Genomic DNA, 6,000 nt, shown 5'->3' with positions numbered 1-6,000 from the left:
GTCTTACACAGCTCTCTCAAGCATGTGCTGAATGCCCACTCCTAGGGGGTTTCAATGAGTTGTTCTGAGAATGCTATATTCTGAGAGATTGCTTGAAGGGTGTACCCTTTATGGATAGGATACAATGTACCTTTCCTACAAATCTCAATTTCTGTGTGCATATGTGCAGGCCACGTGTTTTAACACACAGAAATAAAAACATGAGTTATTGTAAGTGTAGGTTTTGTGGCTGAATTTACTCAACATTATTGGATATATTTAGGATAGATGCCTTAAAATGTCTTTAAAGTCAATTAAGAAATAATTTAGGCATAGTGTATGTTTGTGTGCAGCAGATTATAATACTTTCTGGAATAGAGATCTTTGTTTCTTTGAGTTCAGTGAACTGTCAGGTATTATTATGGTCACATATACATAAACAAGAATAAAAGTGTTTAGCACAAAATCATATATAAATTATGTCAGACAATTGGAAAATCATATACATTTATTTATATTTTAAAATAACCCAGGCACAATCTTACAAGTACACAGAAGCACATTCTCCAAATGGGAGCAAAAACTAAGTAGCATATAGCAAGAAAACACATGGCAGAACATCTAAAATAAGTATAAATAGTATGAAAGTTTTCTAAGTCTACAGTGATATCTACTATGAATACACTTGTCAGCATTACAAAAACGCAACCAAAGAATACATGTAATAAATAGTTTAACATGAACTTTCTAAATAAGTTTATGTTAGCAGCATATAGTAGCAACTGTCTAAGAACAGAAGAATGCTTGTACACTGTATATACATGCACATATGCACACATATACAGACACAATTGGAAGGCCACAAGAACAAAAATACCCTGGGAAAATGATGAAGGGAATTTTTATGTGTGATGCAGTATATAAAAACAATGCATGCATTAGCAAGCATCCAGCATGTTCATGATAAAAATCACATCCACAAGTGGAATCAGCTAACTCTTCATCAAACCAAGCACTTTCCATTCTGTACGCATGCTGGATTACCCTGTCCTATACCACACTCCTGATTTACGGAGCACATTTGGATGCTAATTTTAGGAGGAGTCAGAAGCCCTTGATTCCCATGATCTGACAGGAGGAATCAGATCTCAGATTTGAAAGAAAAATACCTATGCAAAAAAAAACAACTATGCAAAGCCTGAGGTGGGGGTGGGGGGAACCAACAAAGGGATTCTATTTAGCCAAAAGATGGGCTAATAGGAATTTCACTTTCTTGTGGGGCAGTCCAGTATTGTGGCCTCACTTAATAAGGTTCTGTATGCCTGATGGAGTCATCCTGAGGATGTGAACTAGATTCCTTTCGGATGAAGCTAAAAGATGTGCTCCAATCACTAGTGGCATTCAGCCCATGGAACCAAACTAGAGACTATGCATAGTGTGGAGATCAGGTCTTTAGCACCAACAGTTTCAGGCTACAGATCTGATCCAGCTGAGCTAATTCCTCACTAACGTAGACTTAGGCTTTGGAAATGTACAGAATAAACATGAATCAACAAGTACTATAACCTACGTCTACCATGTAAATTAGTCTTATTTGTTCTTACTTGCCACTATCTGGAAAAAAAGATTTTCCCTATCGACACCCTTTGTGTTAGCAGATGTGTGTGCGTGTGTCTGTGTATGAGGGGATAGATGAAGAGCGAGCACACATTTTTTTCTTCCTCCAGCCATCCTCAGAAATACTATTTTCAGCAGCAACAATATGAAAAAACTACAGGCATCTTAGCCAATCTTCTACACGTGCAATTCCCGTTAAAAAGATACTCCCATAAATGTAAAAAATTTGTGATCACTGCCCTGCCAACTTCTTGGCATTATCCATGTCAATAAAGTCATTCCCAATGTTACACTCAGATGTGATTTCCTTATAACAGAACATAGAATTGTGACTGTGAGCACTAGAGGAGGTTCACAAAAACAAGTTTAACTATTTCTGATATTCCAGTGAAAAATGTCAAATTTAGTAAATATTTCCTGGCTCATTTCAACAATTTATTTGCTGCCAGCTGCTAATGGCTCTTACAGAGCTCCAGCAAAGTGCTCTGGGCAACACATGATATGAGAAAAAGATAAAGGACTATTCCCGCTGCTTAAACTAAGTTTACACACAACTTACATTATTTATTATAGTGCGAAAATGCGTAACATGCTATCATGCATAATACATGGTAAGAACATGCATTAGTTCAAGTTTACAGTCTCTTTATGGCCAGTAAATCAGAACAGCAGTGGCAGATGCTGACAGCTGCATATCTTGAGGAATTCCCAGAAATAGCAGCAAGCAATGCAAAAAAGACACAATATCAGCTGTTTAAGACACCCATAAAATGGCGACTCTTTGTGAGTTAATCATACAAACAATAACAAAACCCAGTGATATCTTTCCTACCACATTCAAAGAAACTGAGTTCAGCACCTGAGGTGAGACTGTGCTCCAAGCAAGACCATGCTGCTGACTTGAGGGAGCATCCCTGCTCTGACACCCATCACTCCTCACCCCCAAGTTAGCATCACCACTTCCCTTGGCCCCACAGCAGGGGACGATGGGGTAGACTTTGTGCAGCTCACAGGCTGTATAAGTCAGCTGGAGAACGCACCTCATCCAATGGGGCTGGAAAGGGCCCAAAGCTGCCGCTGGGTGGGGAGCCTATGAAAGCTGGGGGAGCAGGCCCAGGTATGCCACACAGATCACTATGGCTTCCACAGAAGCCCTGTCTTTCAACGGGGACAGACCCTCTCTTTCTCCTTCAGCCCCTTTCTGGAGGGTTTGCCTATGAGACTCCAATCCAGAACAGACACATGAGACTTCTGTAGATGATGCAATACAAGGTTTACAAAAAGCTTGCTTTTCTCTGTGTCATTAGCTATACATCACAGCAATAGCCAGAAAAATATATATGGCTCTGGTGGTTGGCTATTTACCATACCATTCTTCATTCCCACATGGCTAAGTCACATTCCTCTGCATCCTCTCAGGAAAGAAGGAACAGAATGAGACACATCTGCTGAAAATGAAACACTTTCTCCTCAAAAGAACTGTGCCTAGTCAGGAAAACCAGGCCTTTTTCAGTAAATACATGACTCTGTTTGTACGCAGTACATCACAATGACCACAGAAAGCTCCTGTGTGATCCTTTGGCGCTAACACAGAGCTTCACTCTTGTGGGTATCCTAAGGTTCATCATAAACGAACCCCAGACTTGCTTGAGCACAACTAAAGACATACGCTATTTCTGAGATACATGCAGAAAAAAAAAGTCAGCAAAATATAAGCATCAATATGTAAAGTGCTTCTCATTTTCTACTTACTAAGGGCACCATCCAGTTATAACTCATGGGTGACGGACTTATTTAATTCTTACTTACCTGGACATGTCCTCTGGTTGAGCATCTGCGTTCTGCTGCCAGCTACCTTTGTGTGGGGTCCAACCCACGAGCAGGTGAATAAAGGCCATTTGCATCAGCACTCCGAGTACTGGATGAGCTCCTCCTTATTAACTATGCAATGCATTATGTGTGCATGGTACTTCTCAGACAAAACACTGCTTACCTTAGTACCTAGGAGCGCAAAGATTTTACTGGGATGGGTGCTGTATTCATTAACTTGCCAAAGTGATTTCCATTAGTTTTGAATTGAGTCATCAAAGATTCCTAAAGCAGTGAGTCTTCAGATAATTTGTGTCAGGCTGACTTCTTCATCCCTGGTGTTGTTTACATAGAAATCTTCAACAACACAGAATTTGCCTCTACTTTTTCCTGTAAAGGGCATGTTTTCTCATTGCTGCTAATTCCTACTGGAGAGAGTAGGACAATAGTTCTACACAGGAGCTAAAGGCATTTGAAGAAACAGAATACTTCAGTAAAGTATTTCCAGGAAAGATCAGTGGGTAGTCCTCTCCTAAAGCACTTTAGGGGCATTTTTTAGAAGTTGGAACACCATCTGCTCCTAAGTAGAACTCTTCCTCAGTCCTTCCCGCTTACTGATGTAACTGATACAAGCAGTCTGCAGATGGAGCCTCCCAGCCCAGATGGAAAGGGAATTTGGCTGGATACATAGACTACTTTTTTTCTTTCTGCAAAGAGGCCTTGGTATAAGCAGAGGGATGTGATCTGGACATCTAGTGGGGATGAAAAGTTTGGGATCATGTCTGCTGTGTCTGTTTGGAAAAACAAAACCCAATTTTTTATGTTATTCAGTTAATTACCTGTGAATTAGTAATTAGCCAGTCAAAAAGATTTCTTTTTCTTAGGAAAATTTCTGCTCCTTCCTATTTAAAACTTTTTGTCCTTGGAAAAAAATTAAATCAGAAGGTAATGCAACATAAACATAAGGTGTATTAAAATTTAAACATTTGTTAAAACCAAGCCTAAGCAAGTCAAACAATAAATGCCATTTTTTTTCTTCAAAAAGTATATTTTAAAAAACTAAGTAAATTGTAAAAGAAACATTTGGGGACTACTTAGCTGACTGATGGCAAAAAAAAAAAGCGCCAAATAATTTGTGAGTGTCCTGGTTTTGGCTGGGATAGGGTTAATTTTCTTCCTAGTAGCTGGTATAGTTTTATGTTTTAGATTTAGTATGAGAAGAATGTTGGTAACACACTGATGTTTTCAGTTGTTGCTAGGTAGTGTTTATACTAAGTCAAGGACTTTTCAGCTTCTCATGCCCAGCCAGCAAGAAGGCTGGAGGGACACAAGAAGTTGGGAGGGGACACAGCCAGGGCAGCTGACCCAAACTGGCCAAAGGGATATTCCATACCACGTGGTGTCATGCCCAGTATATAAACTGGGGGGAGTTGGCTGCAGGGGATGGATCGCTGCTCAGGAACTAACTAGGCATTGGTTGGTGAGGTTGTTTTGTATATTCCAATTCTATTATTATTATTATTATTATTTTTCTTCCTTTCTGTCCTATTAAACCGTCTTTATCTCAACCCACAAGTTTTACTTTTTTCCCCGATTCTCTCCCCCATGCCACTGGATGGGGGGGAGGGGGCAGGGGGAGTGAGCAAGTGGCTGCATGGTGCTTAGTTGCTGGCTGGGTTTAAACCATGACAGTGAGCATTCCTCTATTAGCAGCAATATGAAGATCTATTTTGAAAACCTCAGGTAAACTCCCTGCTTGTTTTATACACATGAGTAGTTGATTAAAAATAGGACTGCTTGAATGAATAAGCAATTAGGATCTGATTACATTCAGGTAAACTGTAGTAGGCTTTATTTAAAGAATTAATAAATGATTCTCAGCTGATGTCTTAACTGCTCTCAGAAGGTGAATCATCAAGGTCTCTTACTACACAGCCAAGTACTGAGATTCATTCTTCAGTACCACAGTGCTGATTTTTAACAGATTTCGACAAAGTCATTTCTTTGTAGAATCATCTTTAACACAGTGGTCACAGTTCCTTACTCATATCATAAAAATCATGCAAATATGTGTTTAGTTTATGCTAAAGGCAGGCTCATTTAAATAAGGGAACTGATGTTCATTTACTCTAGTGTGAATGAAGCCTGCTGCAATGTTTCTAAAACTGGATCTGCTCTTACTACAAATCCAAGCAGAGAGCAACACTTACTTTGCTCTGACAACTGCACTCTAATGATGTTCTCAATTTTGCTGTACATTTAGCTGTTCCTAGAGCTGTATTTTTCTTAGCTAGCCTTTGCATGAGTTACTGTTTCATACAGCATGCAAGCACTCCACAAGGAGCTTCAGTATGAAGCACATATTTTACAACAAATTTATGGCGATTTGGCAAGTCTTAACTATCTTAAAAACTTTCTCAGGCTTAAAAACTGCCTTGCATGTGAACACAACTCAGGCAGAATCCTTATGCTGTGCTCGTTGGGGAGAAAGACTGCTTCGTGAGGACTCTTGTCATGTAAGTCTGTCTAGCCCAACTGCACTTCCATGTGCAGCACTTTCATAGTAACTTTCTATTAACCCAAAGACCTTCTAAA

At 39.6% G+C, this 6,000-nt stretch overlaps 1 protein-coding gene across 1 annotated transcript in view; it reads right to left on the bottom strand.

The window, feature by feature from the left end:
• Positions 1-514: 514 nt before the first annotated feature.
• ST6GALNAC3 (ST6 N-acetylgalactosaminide alpha-2,6-sialyltransferase 3) overlaps positions 515-6,000 on the bottom strand; it is a 231,405-nt gene continuing 225,919 nt past the window's right edge. Inside the window, exon 6 of the transcript XR_007507042.1 lies at positions 515-4,196. The gene's annotated coding sequence lies outside the window, so the exon portion shown is untranslated. The remainder of the gene's footprint in view (positions 4,197-6,000) is intronic.

This window comes from Accipiter gentilis, chromosome 8 (genome assembly GCF_929443795.1).
Source record: "Accipiter gentilis chromosome 8, bAccGen1.1, whole genome shotgun sequence".
Classification (NCBI taxonomy): domain Eukaryota; kingdom Metazoa; phylum Chordata; class Aves; order Accipitriformes; family Accipitridae; genus Astur; species Astur gentilis.
Note: the sequence above shows the minus strand (reverse complement) of the source record. Positions and strands in the feature narration are given on the sequence as shown.